At 43.2% G+C, this 14,985-nt stretch overlaps 1 protein-coding gene across 3 annotated transcripts in view; it reads right to left on the bottom strand.

Annotated features, from left to right (window-relative positions):
* The window catches only part of RNF167 (ring finger protein 167), a 54,533-nt gene that overhangs the window by 11,297 nt on the left and 28,251 nt on the right, over positions 1–14,985 (bottom strand). The gene's annotated exons all lie outside the window — the stretch shown is intronic.

Here is a 14,985-nt window from a genome sequence, read left to right as displayed (position 1 = left end):
ATAATCAATGGCCCCCAAATCTTTTTAAACTTATTATAAATTGGAAAGATTATACGAAGCTTAATTATACCTTTTGGTGGAACTCAGTATGTCATATTTATAAAATGGAAAGGGTGCTTGCCATGCAACAGGGAAGTTATAATAAGTTTTACTTTTTAAAAAATATTACAGCAATTGTAATAAAAAGAATACATATGTAGTATTCACAAAGAAAATAATAGGCATTACGTTAATGTGTCTAGCCCACATCTTGGGGAAACAGAAGTACACAAAACAAGAAAAATTTAAGAAGGAAATACTTTGAAATATTACAGCTCTAATACAATTTTATTTATTTTATTTAAGTTGTCTTGATCTCATTAGACAATAAATTCTCAAGATGGTTCCATAAAGCCCAGTTACTTAAGCTGTAACAGGTGTTATTCAAGGACAGCAGGCAGATATTTACATGTGGGTGAGGTCTTTCACGGAACCAGGCACAGGAACTGTCCAAAGTGAACTGTCACTTTAAAAATCAAACATACCGTGCATGTGCTTTACCACCCACTGCCAGCTAGCAGGACCATCGTTGAATAACAAAGCTAAGAAGGGGAGATGGGTAGGTTGTGAGACTATCTGCCTGCTGTCCTTGGATAACACCTATTACAGGTAAGTAACTGTCCAAACCTTTCTTAAAACCAGCTACTTTTAGCCACTCTTACCACCACCTCTGGCAATGCGTTTCACAGCTTAACTATTCTCCGAGTGAAAAAATATTTCCTCCTATTGGTTTTAAAAGTATTTCCCTGTAACTTCATCGAGTATCCCTTAGCCTCTGTCATTTTTTACTTCAAATCATATCTCCCCCTTAGCCGTCTCTTTTCCAAGCTGAAGAGCCCTCTTGGTCACTCTTCATTGAACCTTTTCCGGTGCCGCTATATGGTTCTTGAGCTAAGGCGACCAGAACTGAATGCAATACTCCAGATGAGGTCGCACCATGGAGCGATACAGAGGCATTATAACATTCTTAGTCTCATTAACCATCCCTTTTTAAATAATTCCTAGCATCTTGTTTGCTTTTTTGCCCACATTGAGTGGAAGGTTTCATTGTATTATCTACAATGACAGCCAGATTTTTTTCTTGTGTGCTAACCTCCAAGATGGACCCTAGCGTCTGGTAACTATGATTTGGGTTATACTTCTCTATGTGCATCACTTTGCATTTGTCCACATTAAATCTCATCTGCCATTTGGACACCCAGCCTTCCAATTTCCTAAGGTATGCCTGTAATTTTTCACAATCTGCATGCATTTTAACAACTTTGAACAGTTTAGTGTCATCTGCAAATGTAATCACCTTGCTCGTCGTTCCAATTTCAAGATCAGAGAACACATGACAGGAGGAGGAAGAAGTGAACCACTGCACATCAAGTCACTTCCTCCTCCTCCTCTGCCAGTTTAGACTGGACTGCTTTTGTGAACCGCAGGACCCTGCAGTTCACGTGGTCTGGTCTAAGCCAGCAATGGAGGAGGAATTGACTCAGTTTACAGCGTCTGATGCTGGCACCAAGAATTCTGTGCATTCTGCGGCAGAGAAATTCTGTGCTGAACAGTTGTGTAAGATTTCCCTAGGAGTAAAGGGTGCACACTATATTAAAATGAATGGTAAAGAGGCCACTAGGTATTCCTCTAAAATGCACAGAAGTTTGGGATTTCAACAGATGCACTGTGCAAGAAAATTGTCACCAGGTCAGGGCATGTGGAAGGACCGGAAGGCAGACACATCCTAATAAATTGCATGCGAGGCCGTTTGCCCCCCCATAAAAAAACATTGTAGGCCCTTGGTGAGGTGTGCATTGTGAGTATAAGATAATAACAAAGGGAGCACCTGAAAGCGATACAACCATTTTGGAAAAAGCACCATATTATATAAGGCCACCCATCCCGCCACTGAAAGGGAGAAGGTAGACCAATTTTGCAAGCTTTGCAGAGTATCATGCAGTAGGGGTGAAATATTGTCAGTTGTAGAGTGTCTGAAGATCTCTAGGAATCCAAATCCCCAAATATTTAATAGAGGCAGTAGCCCATGTAAAAGGAAAGTCCCCCTCCCATGATTGTTGTAGTGCAATCGGGCTGGCCAAAGCTACAGATTTCTGGTAATTTAAGGAAAATCCCAAGTAAAATAGGAATTTATCTAGAGCGTGCATAAGGTGGGGAATAGAGTGGCAGGGATTAGTTAGAGTAAATAATAAATCATCCGCAAAAGCTAATACTTTGATTGAGTGGTCTGCAAAGTCAACTCCAGTTATATCGCGGTCTTGAGATACAGTGCGAAGAAAAGGTTCTAAATAAAGCAAGAAAAGCAGGGGGGACAAGTGACAACCCTGTCTGGTACCCCTTTCTATCAAGATGGGTTCCGTGATTATTTCGTTAACCAGGACCGGTTGACAGAATTTAGTGGCTTGTTTTTCTTTTTCCTGCAATTCGATTGGCTGCAACTTTAAAAGACGAAACAGGAGGTAACAGCAATGTGCACATGTCTGAACTAAAACAAAGTGCCATCTGTGTATGAACAAGGCGGTTCTTCTGTGCATAAATATCAACAGCACAAAAGTTTTGGGTCCCTTTGACAAAGTCTGCCCGGTGCCGTCTTGAGGTTCCCACTGCCGGAGTATCCATTGAAGCCCGTTCCAGCCTATCCTATCCATCCTGTCACTGGAGCTTCTATCAAAGCCCTCCCCAGCTCATCCTAAACCAAATCACCACATACGGGACACGGTGGCAAGTCAAATGCGCACAAGACAAAAGCGCGCGGACAACTGCGCAAAGACAACTGAGCCCAAGACAATTGAGCGCACTGTCATTGCGCTCAATTGTCTCACGCTCAGTTGTCTTGTGCGCATATGACTAGGAACCACGGGACACAAACCTTGCAGGATTGTCCAGTACCGGCCTTAGTTTGGTTTCTGCATCAGCTTCAAGGTTCTGTTTCAGAGAAAAGTTTTTGCCCCCCGAGAGTCAAGAATTTAAATGGTACATAATAAAATATAGGGGAGCAAAGAGGCCTAATGAACATAGTACTGGGTTGAGTCATTTTGGTGCTCATTTTCAAAGCACATAAAGTTATATAATAAAATATATATATCTGCTTTGAAAATTAGCCTCTTTATCTCCCTGCACCTTAGTTCTAATCCGCAGCTCTGCCCAGGACTCTCTGCCCAAGGTGACACAAATATTCAGTGGAAGAGATGAACCTCAAATCCTTTTTAACCCTTTCAGGACCAAGGGACATATTTGTCCCATAACTTTAAAATCCTATAAATTTTGATTGGGATAGTCTACAGTTCCTAAATTTGATATGTACGGATTCCATAGGATACTGCCTTTATGTAAACAAACTGGTTCCGACATTCATTCATTAGCGTCGTTGCCAGATTGACGAGAAGATTCACTTGCCACACTGTCCATAAGCCAGAAGTGTGATTTTTTTAAATAAAAATAATGATATTTCACAAAAAAAATCAATTTTTTGGCATCTGCAAGCCCTTTTTACCATAAAAATGTCGTCAAAACCACAAAAATTGGCCTACGATCCTTATGGTCCTGAAAGGGTTAAGGCTGCCCTGCTCACTGGCTCATTCCTCCCTACTACATGAAGCTCACTGAGGAATTTCTCCAGGATGAGCAATTGTATTTGAGGGAAGAAAGCAGCTATGAATCTAACAACATGCACTAGAAAAGCATTCAGAGGAAGTCTCCATTACATAGGTCACTGTAACAGGACATTCCAGCATATGGATCGGAAAGGAGGTGGCCCAGCCCTATGAGCCCTCACCTTCCTAGTGCAGAGGAGAGGAGAGGGATGAGAAACGTTGCTGCAGGGCAAAAGAAGAAAAAAAATATACATCTTTGGTTTCTTTACAGCTCCTCACAATTCTTTAAAAGAAAAAATTGCATTAGCAATTCTTCTTAGTGTCAAGAACATTTTAAAAAAAGCAACAAAAAAACAGAAGTCAGAAGTGCCTCAGTTCTTCCTGCTGGGAGGGCGGGAGACAGGAAGCTGCGAGGGGGACCTGGGTTGCAGGGACCCACTCCTTATAAGGTAAACATCAGCTCCCTGATTCGGCTCATTTCCTCTCTCTTTAAGCCATCCTCCCCACTGCAGCACTTTCTGTACATCTACCTCTTTAACCCTTTCCGTGTGAAAGCAAACCTTTTCTTCAGTTTTCTTGTATTTCTAGACAGGCCAAGGTGGAACCTAAACCCATCTGTGTCAGTTTCAGCCTTAATCCCATCATAAAACTACTCTGGCCTTCATGACATTCTTGGCTATTTATCCTTCTTTTATATCAAGCATTAACAGGAGGGGAGGGGGATACAAAACAGGGCAACTGAAAGAAAATCCCTTTGGTGAAACTGAAATATGCCCATTGCCAACCACGACCTTTAGTCCATTCTCCAACTTTGAACAGAACTATAGAGACCTAAGAGATTGTTTGGTGACAGGCCTACATTGTTGACAAGGATAATAAAATAAACTTCTTTCCAGAAAAGAATGAGTATTTATTTATTGTGAGTTTCTATACCGCAACTAATGACTGGGGAGTCAATTCAAAGCATCCCACCCTTAGATCAACCAACAGATGAAATGCACTAGGAAACCAGTGAGCTGATATTTTCAGGAATGCCAACTGGGCAGCTGCTTCAACACACCGATTATATAAACATTTCCGGCAAGTACACTTTCAAATTAACGCACACGCATAATTTTCTACATATTTAACGTGTGCATATAAATCACATAAGTGGCTGGCAGCAGGCACAACAGAAAAAGGCGGCACAAATGTCATGGGTAAGCTGATGTGACTGGCAGTCATCCAAAGCCAGTCTGCCACATGTTCCCACTGGTCAAAAGAGAAGGGAGCAGCAAAATTGTGCAGGCAGAATCAGTTGGAGAGGGGTAGCACACAGCAGGAAACCAGCATAGAGCTTACACATGCTCCCATCGAGCCAACAGGGCAGGAAGAGCTACCTGGGAAAACTGCTACACACTTTTAGCTTCCTGGGAAAGTAGCTGGGTTGGCCTATATGATATGCATGAACAGGAGGAAGGGGATCAGTTCACAAGAAAGAGAAAAGCCTGGAAATGACCGGGTAGTAGTGGGAGATGGAGGGTTGGAAACTGCTGGAGATAAAGGGTCAGGATCCTCATGAGGGAAGTGAGGTTAAAGGGTCAGTGATATCTCATGGGGAGGCATGGAGGATCTGGTGGGGAAAAGGGCAAGAGGAAAAAAGTGAAACTCCTTGGGGAAAGGGAGGGCCTGATGAAGTAGTTTGGTTTGAAAAGGTTTGGACAAGTTCTTGGAGGAAAACTCCATAGTTTGCTATTGAGATAGACAAGGAGGAAGCCACTCCTTGCCCTGGGAACAGATAGCATGGAATATTGCTAGTGGGTTTCTGCCAGGTACCCAGGTACTTGTAACCATGATTGGCCAGAGTTGTAAACAGGACAGTGGGCTATATGGACCACTGATCTGACCCAGTATAGCTATTTCTATGAGAGGAGAATTCCCTAATGAGGGAAGAAAGAAAAAGTGGGGATGACGGGGAAGGAAGAAGAAAGAGTTCTCAGTAAGATCAGATGGGGATAGACTTAGTGGATAAAGACAGGTTGTTCACCCTCTCCAAGGTAGAGAGAACGAGAGGGTACTCTCTGAAGTTAAAAGGGGATAGATTCTGTACGAACGTAAGGAAGTTCTTCTTTACCCAGAGAGTGGTGGTGAACTGGAATGCTCTCCCGGAATCTGTTATAAGGGAAAACACGCTCCAGGGATTCAAGACAAGGTTGGACAAGTTCCTGCTGAACCAGAACAAACATAGGTAGGGCTTGTCTCGGTTAGGGCACAGGTCTTTGACCTAGGGGCCGCTGCGTGAGTGTTCTGCTGGGCGCGATGGACCATTGGTCTGACCCAGCAGCGGCAATTCTTATGTTCTTAAAAGTGCTAACATTTATGTGCCAATTATGGATGTAAATGATTACATTATGTGCGTGCCACTGTTCTAAATACATACATGACACTCCCTACTGCAAACTTGCAGATTGAGACTCTACCCATTCAAACATACTGAACCCAGTTGCTCACGCTACACTCTCAAACACATTGTACCTACTAGCCACTCACTTCCTCATTCACTCCTATTACAGTAAATTGTTCACTACTGTAAAAGTACCTGCATCTACTTGGAAACAAGTTCTCCTTTAATTAACCTATTTGGGGGAAAATGAAAGTATCGACTTTTGCATAATTCTGAATTTATTTGGTACTTCATTTTTCTCTTAATACCCACAAGATAACTGCATCTCACAAAACAAAGCCTTCCTGCGACACCAGTATTCTCATTTATCTCAGTTAAAACAAACAAACCCTTGCATTATGTAATGAAGTTGTGCAACCACTATATACTAGTCATTTTGTAACCAGTTTCAGTGACAATTCACTAAGCTGGAACCACACTGAAGGGCAGAGGGGTGAAGGGAGATAATTAATGATACCTTGGCAAAGTGGAATAACCTGAGCAAATATGCTTCTCAAAATGCTTAATAGAGCTGAAACTTTGCATGTATATCTTGCAACAAACAACAATTGTGCAAATCCTCTGATCCTAAGAATATACCCTTTCATGCCTCACTGTTATAGCACAAAGCAAGCATCTGAATTAAACAAAACACATCCAAAACTCTGACAGAAAGGATGTCTGACTCTGAACGGCAGGAGGCTGGAGCAGGGTTGGTGGCAGAGCCACTGAAGACGTGCCCAGTTAGCAGCTGGCTGGAATCAGTGTGCCAACTGGGCTCAGGCAGGGATCTAGAAGCATAATTCTGGCTGATCTCGTTGGTAACATTTTCAGAAAGCAAATGTCGTAAAGTAAAGCAAGCAATAAGGTAACCTAATATCCTGTTTGGGCAGGTCTCTGTCTCACTCTAAACTGTAAACAACAGTGCCGTTGCCTTACTTCCTTAAGGGTACTGTTCACAAGGGTTTAAAGCTCACATTCCTGTTTTCCTGGAGGATTTGCTATCACAAATATTTGCTTGTTAATAAGGGTTTAAGGTTGCTAGCTTTACATGCATTTGCTCTGCAAAATTGTTAAATACAGACATTTGTTCTCATTAATTCTTGAAAGAAATATGCACATACTAGTCATTAAGCCCGTTACATTAACGGGTGCTAGAATACTGTTCACCCTCTATGTTGCCCCTTCCATTCACTGCCCTCTCTTCTCTTTCCATCCAGTGTCCGCCCCTTCTCTCTCTGTCCCATATGGCCTCTCTCCATCTCCTCTTTCCTTTTCCCTTGGTCTGGCATACCTTCCTCCTTCCCTCCATGCCCTGCCATCTGTTCTTCCCTCCAAGCCACTCTCCCCTGTGCTCACTTTCCTCCTTCAACTACTTCATCGGGCAACAGCAGCATTCACAATTCATTGCTGTTGCTGGCTTCAGGTATTCCTCTCTGGCCGGTCCTGTGTTCATGAAGTAGGAAGGACCCGCCAGAGAGGAAGACCTGAAGCCTCAACAGCAGCGAACTGTAAACGCTGCTGCTGCCTGAAGCACCCGAGGCAGACGGTTCTCTCCCCTCCCAGCCCAACCCCCGCTGACTTTGCGACCCTCCCGGCGAGATGACTTTAATAGCAAACCTCCCTCCAGCGTTGGCAGCCGCAGCACGCTAAACAGGCTGGTTCGCGGCTTTCTTCTGCCGTTGAGTCTATCTGTCGCGTCATTGATGACATCAATAGTGACGCGGCAGAGGGACTCAACTGCAGGAGAAAGTCGCGAAGCAGCCTGTTTAACGTGCTGCGACTGCCAACGCTGGAGGGAGGTTTGTGTAGAAGCGATGTGTGTCTATGTGTCTTTTCCCCTGCAGTACCTTTGCAGCACTTTGCTGCGGCGCATCCTCCCATCCTGAGTCTGTTTCTCCCGCTTTGTGTGGCCACCGCATATGCACTCTGGCCACGGACCTACGGATCAGGGATTACAGATCACGCAGGTCTGAGTGTGCATGCGCGGCTAGCGTTTTATTATATGGGATTTGCTCATTTGAGTGTGAAAGAGAAAATACTAGACAGTAAACTTGTACGTTTAAGAGGGTTAATTACAAAGTTACTTGTATGGTAGAGAGCACACAGCTGTGTGCAAACATGTAAGCATCTCTGATCAAACCACGTTTCCAAATGACTCCCTCCGAGTGCACTTTCAATGTGATAGGCAGCTGCCTACTGCAGCCACATATATGGAGGTAATGCCATTTTAATCCCTTTGGAAAATCAAGTCCATAGATGCCAGCCTCCCTTTCTTAGCAAAAAGGTAACCCAATCTACAAAACTCATTGGTAACTTTCAGGTTCTGGAGAAGTGCTCATTTGATATCCAGCAGATGTAATGCTTTATCCTTATTCTTTGACCACATAGGATGAAAAGCGGGCAAACCTATTTCCTGATTGACGTGGACGGCAGAGACTAAGAAGGACGGAGCCATGCATAAGAAATGGCTTCCTACTGGACAGAACTTGTAACTCAGAGGCTCGTTTCGTGGACGTAATCGCCACCAAAAACACCATCTTGACCATAAGATTCAGAAGGGAAGCCTCCCGCAAGGGCTCATTCTGAGCTCTACTGAGACCTTGCAATACGGTGTTAAGATTCCAGGATGGGAATAGGAGATGCACCTGAGGGTGCAACTGAAGAGCCCCTTTAATGAACCGGATGACAGCTGAGTTAGAGGCCAGAGACCCTTCTTTCCCCTCCGAGCTTAGAAACAGGAAAGGCCTGCTATCTGCACTTTCAGCGATCTGACCGACAGAACCTTCTGAAATCCCTCCTGCAAAAAGTCCAGGACTATCGAAATTGGGGCTCGTAAGGGCACTACATCATCCATTGCACAACAGTGCTGAAAAGACTTTCAGGCCTTAACATAGGCTACCACTGTCGATGGCTTTTTAGCTCCAAGCAGAGTGGGGATAACCTCGTCTAAGTAACCTTTGCTCATCAGGGCAGCTCGCTTAAGAGACATGCTGGAAGCCCAAAGTTGTCTAGATTTGCTATCATTCCTGGACCTCAACTGAGAAATCCACTTAGACTGGTAGTCTGAGGCCTTCATACTTCTGGAGATGAACTAGGTCCGCATAGTCTGTGGGACCAATCAGGTGCCACTAGGACTACCAACCCCAGATGACTCAACCTAGCATGGGCCACGGGGGAAGCATCACAAAAGCCCCTTCTCCGGCCATGATTGGCTAACACATCCAACCCTGCACTTCCAGGCTCGTACCTTCAGCTGTAAAAAGTGAGCCACTTTTGTGCTTACTGCTGAGGCCATTAGATCCATCTGTGGGTGTCCCCACTGATGAATAATGGATTTGAATGCTTGGGGGGGGGATCAGTGACCATTCCCCCAGTTCAAGAGTTTGCTGAGAAATTCGGCCTGCATATTTTTCACTCCTGCTATGTGTGCAGCCAAGAAAGCCTGCAGAGGGGCTTCTGTCCACAAGAAAAGGAGTTCAGCTTCTAGACATAACAGGGTGCTTCTGGTGCCTCCTTGGCTGCTGACATAGGCCACCAGTGTTGCATTATCCAAGAAGACTCTGCATGCCTTGCCTTCCAGAGACTTCTCCAGGGCATGCAGCGCATTCAAATAGCTCTGAGTTCTAGGCGATTTATGAACCACTTCTGCTGCGCCAGTGACCAATGACCCTGAATTGAGTGTCTGTTGCAATGACCCCCTCAACCGTAAAGGTTGGCATCAGTCATTAGTATCTCATAAGAATAACCTTACTGGGTCAGACTAATAGTCCATCTAGCTCAGTATCCCATCTTCACGGTGGCCAATCCAGATCATGAGTACTTGGCCAAAACCCAAATAGCAGCAACATTCCTTGGTACTGATCCAGCGCAAGCAGTGGCTACCCTACCCCCATGTCTGTCTCAATAGCAGACTATGGACTTTTCCTCTAGGAACTTGTCCAAACCTTTTTTAAAACCAGCTACATTAACCACTCTTACATAGGACAGAGAGTCAGGACAGTATACCTGAATGTAACTTGCCCCGAGTTACAAAAAAAGTCATGAGTTAAACCCAAATCTAATTTTTAAGTGCTCAGATAGCTGCTTAGAGATAGCAATCAAACTGAGGTTACAAGAGTCAGAGGATTTGCTTAACTGTGGACTTATTCTAATTGAGTAATGAAAAGTCTAATATGTCAAACTTTTGGGGTCTTACCAACAACTTATTTTTTTTATAAATCTTTATTCATTTTCATATCTTACAACAAGTGTATAATAAACAATCAGAAAAATTTTTAAACAAATCACTTGACAATCTTACTTATAAACATTAAAGTATAAAATAATCCCTTCCCACCCACCCCATCTATTAAAAAAAAAAAGTTCTAATGAAATAACTGAACTATTCATACATTTACACATGCCATATTCACTTTATTGTTTTCAATCTGTTAAAAACCAGAAAATATAATTTTGCATTCAACATTTCAGAAAGAAATTTGTACCATGAAGAGGAAGCATCAGCTTCCATTCTCTCAGGAATTAGTTAAAATATACAACTTGAGCAGGGGTGCCTAAAGTTTTGCATACTACTGTACAAAATGGATTACAGCACTATGCCCTTGAACACTCACTACAAGGTCATGGCTGCAGGAAGAGCCCACAAGAACTGTGAAACTATTGCCGCCTGGGACACATCCTGTTTTACAGCAGGAAGTTCTGTTTATATTCAATGAAACAGCTTTTCAGAGCGAATGCCAAGTGCTTCAAGCAGCTGACTAGATTTGGGTTACATTCCAGTACTGCATGTCATCAGATAAAAACCATTTGGTCAACCTGTCTGCTCTATTGCTCCTAGTTTAGCTCATTTATATTCCGTCTTTATACTAGGCGGATCACAACATTACATTAGTTTAGCTTTTCACTCTTCCTTGGCCTTTCCACTAAAAAAATATCTCCCAGCTTGTCTACAAGACAGCTCTCCTCCTTTTTTCTGCTCTTAGCTCTCAGGTGTGCTCAACTCACACAGGTGCCCATCCCTTTAAGCACACTAAACCTCTGCTAAGTCTACTTTGCCAGCAATTCTTGGCAGTTTGATGCAGTTGTACTGCCAAACCATGCAAGCTGGATTTGTCATGTCTACATTTTGACCTTCTGCTGTTCTGGCTTTCCATACCCAAACAAAAAGCTTAAGCTCCACTTGCCCACTTTATTCTCTCTTCCTCGTTTTACTTGAGCTTACTATTGGCCCAATTATGCCTGGATCATGTCATGGTCGGTACTAGTTTCCATCACCACTGTGGAAAAGTTATTGAAGGCAACCATCAGAATCTCAGTAAAGATGGGAGATTTTCTAATAGTTCCACTACACTCTTACTTCCGACGTCTCGTCCTTGAGCTTCTCTCTCAATGAACAATGCTTCTTGTTATATTTTAAAGAGGTTGGAATGTTCTTTTCACCCACCCATTTCCCTTCTTTCTTCTATGAGCACACCAGGTTCCTTAAACCCCTCTATACAAGGTTTGTTTTACAGGCCTTGTACCATTTTAGTAGCTTTTCTGATTTGCTTCAATTCCAGGACTATCCCTATGAAGGTATGATCTCCAAAACTGAACTCAAGGTATAGAGATTATTACTCCTGCATCCCTTTCCTGTTTCCAGCTCCTCCCGCCAAACCGATAAAGAGCAAGTGGATTTTTGCATAACACTATGACACAAGACATACTTTTACTGGAGCACTGGGCTACTATTTGGCAGCTGAATTTTAATGCCAATAAGTGTAAAGTTATGCACCTTGGTAGCAGAAACCCATGCAGAACCTACATTCTGAATGGTGAGACCTTAACTAGAACTGTTGCAGAACGGGACCTGGGAGTAATCATTAGTGAAGATATGAAGACAGCCAATCAAGTGGAGAAAGCCTCATCCAAGGCAAGACAAATGCTGGGTTGCATCCGGAGAAGTTTTGTCAGCCGTAAGACCGAAGTGGTAATACCGCTGTACAGGTCGATGGTGAAACCACATCTGGAATACTATGTGCAATTTTGGAGGCCACATTATCAGAAGGATGTGCTGAGAATAGAATCGGTTCAACGGATGGCCACCAGGATGGTCTCAGGACTCAAGGATGTCCCATATGAAGAACGTCTAGGTAAGTTGCAGCTATACTCTCTCGAGGAACGCAGAGAGAGGGGTGACATGATAGAGACGTTCAAATACGTTACTGGCCGTATTGAGGTGGAAGAAGACATCTTTTTCCTTATAGGACCTAAGGCGACAAGAGGGCATCCGCTAATCTGGGGCGGGAGATTTCATGATGACACTAGGAAGCACTTCTTCACCGAAAGGGTGGTTGACTGTTGGAATGATCTTCCACTTCAAGTAGTTGAAGCCAATAACGTGACTGACTTTAAAAACAAATGGGATCAACATGTGGGTTCACTTCAAAGAAGAACTTAGAGGGGAGGGTTATTTGAGTGGGCAGACTTGTTGGATGACAAATCAATCATTTGTTTTCAATGCATTTGTTTCTTTTCTTCTGGGGTTGTACTGCATGCAGAGTCTTGCACCTTAGGGTTTGTTTGTATATATTAGTACTTTTAGTTTTTGTTCTCATATTTGCATGGGGTTATCTGTGTTCTGGTAGGAATGAATGTTGAGAAGCATACAGTGTGCTTTGTGTAGTTTAATTTTGTGGTTAACCATTATGTGTTGTTAATACGATTATATTGTGTGTGTGTGTGTATATATATATGAAAAATGAATGGAAAAATGATGTTACAATTAGTACTATTATGGGGGTGGGGGTCTGGCCCACGACTTAGCCTAGTGATCTTCAACTGTTGGTCTGCGGACTGGTGCCTGTCCACAAAATAATTATTTTATTTCCGTCGGTCCATAGGTGTCAAAAGGTTGAAGAACACTGGTCTAGAGATACATGGACATAAAAATCAATGGACTGTCTGTAGTAACATGGAGCTTGTCAGAAATCCTGGCAAGAACACTGACACGACCCTGGTGTGTGGGAATCATGGAAGGAAGAAAGGGGGAAGGTTATGCAAGGCAAAATCTCAAACCATTAAAAATAAACTCAATCAGAAGGTCAAAGTCAGATTTACATCAGTTCTTCCACAGTTGAAAAACGGAATGAATTGGGGGAAGTGTGACACTGCTGTAGCACTTCTGAACTGAGTCAGCGGAGGAGAAAAAAAAAAAAAGAACGTTTCAAAGTCAGAAAGGTCAAAAGAAAGTCAAGAAGTACAGAGACCTAGAGATTCCACCCAGCATCACACATTTACAAGGATTATTATTACTGATAATTAATAAAGGATAAGATGCTAGAGAATTATGCTAACCAGCATATGAGTGTGCATGTGTGTGTTTGGGGCAAGACAGGAATATCCCTAATACCCACTAAAATGCTTGACCCAAAACAAGGGTAATGAAAGAAACACACTTTCTCTCAAGGGGATGTAAAACCAGCTAGACCAGCTATTCAACTTATTCATAAGAGATATGACGCAAGGACTTAGAGGAAGGGTATCACTGTTCGCCGACAACGCCAAACTTTGCAACATAGTAGGCAAAAGCTTGTTACCTGATAATATGACACAGGACCTACTGCTGCTGGAACGATGGTCAACAACTTGGCAGCTAGGCTTCAATGCTAAAAAATGCAAGGTAATGCACCTGGGTAAGAGAAACCCGCGCAGAACTTATGTACTAAATGGTGAGACCTTGGTTAGGACCACGGCAGATCGAGATCTAGGGGTGATCATTAGTGATGACATGAAGGCTGCCAATCAAGTGGAGAAGGCTTCCTCCAGGGCAAGACAAATGATGGGTTGTATCCGTAGAGGTTTTGTCAGCAGGAGACCTGAAGTCATGATGCCATTATACAGATCCATGGTGAGGCCTCACTTGGGAGTACTGTGTTCAGTTCTGGAGACCACACTACCGTAAGGACATGTTGAGGATCGAGTCGGTTCAGCGAATGGCCACCAGGATGGTCTTGGGGCTCAAGGATCTCACGTATGAAGAAAGACTAAAAAAATTGCGGCTGTACTCACTTGAAGAACGAAAAGAGAGGGGAGACATGATTGAAACGTTTTAAGTACATCACGGGATGTATCGAGTCGGAAGATGAGATCTTCTGTCTCATGGGACCCTCGACCACCAGAGGGCATCCGCTGAAAATCAGGGGAGGGAAGTTTCATAGCGACTCCAGAAAGTACTTCTTCACCGAAAGAGTGGTGGATCATTGGAACAGACTCCCACTGCAGGTGATTGAGGCCAGTAGCGTGACGGATTTTAAGAGAAAATGGGATGCTCATGTGGGATCTTTAAGGGAGTGAATTCAGGGGGGCGGATACTTGGAATGGGCAAACTTGGTGGGCTATAGCCCTTTTCTGCCGCCATTTTCTATGTTTCTATGAGCATCTCCAGGAGCAATTCTTATTTTCAGATAAGCAACATTTCAATTATTATTCCACATTCTGACTTTGTGTGTGATGAAGGACTACTATATTTAAGAATAGGATGAAATAAGAAACATGATTTGCCTTTATAGGTCAGAAAAAGTACATTGTAGCTCCAGGGTCTTAAATTTATTTTATTTTAGAAGGGAAAAATGCTAGTTGAAACACTGGATTAAAAGCACTGCAAGATCCTTCCACTGAAAATTTGCCCTTCCTCCGGAAAGCTCATGCACAACCTGAATTTGTGTTTATATTCCTCTTCTGTTAGTAAGACATGACAGTGTGCTAATTGTTTAACAAGATGCATTATAACTCCACGAGAGAAATCTCTTCTCTATGAGAAACACAAAGTGATATTGCCAATTTACATGAGTCGTATTTGAGAATCAAATAGCCACCATGCCCCCCTCCCCCCCAAATCAAGCCTCTGAGCAAGAGATCCTAAGGGGTAGGGAACTCCGGTCCTTGAGA

This window comes from Geotrypetes seraphini, chromosome 16 (genome assembly GCF_902459505.1).
Source record: "Geotrypetes seraphini chromosome 16, aGeoSer1.1, whole genome shotgun sequence".
Classification (NCBI taxonomy): Eukaryota; Metazoa; Chordata; class Amphibia; order Gymnophiona; family Dermophiidae; genus Geotrypetes; species Geotrypetes seraphini.
Note: the sequence above shows the minus strand (reverse complement) of the source record. Positions and strands in the feature narration are given on the sequence as shown.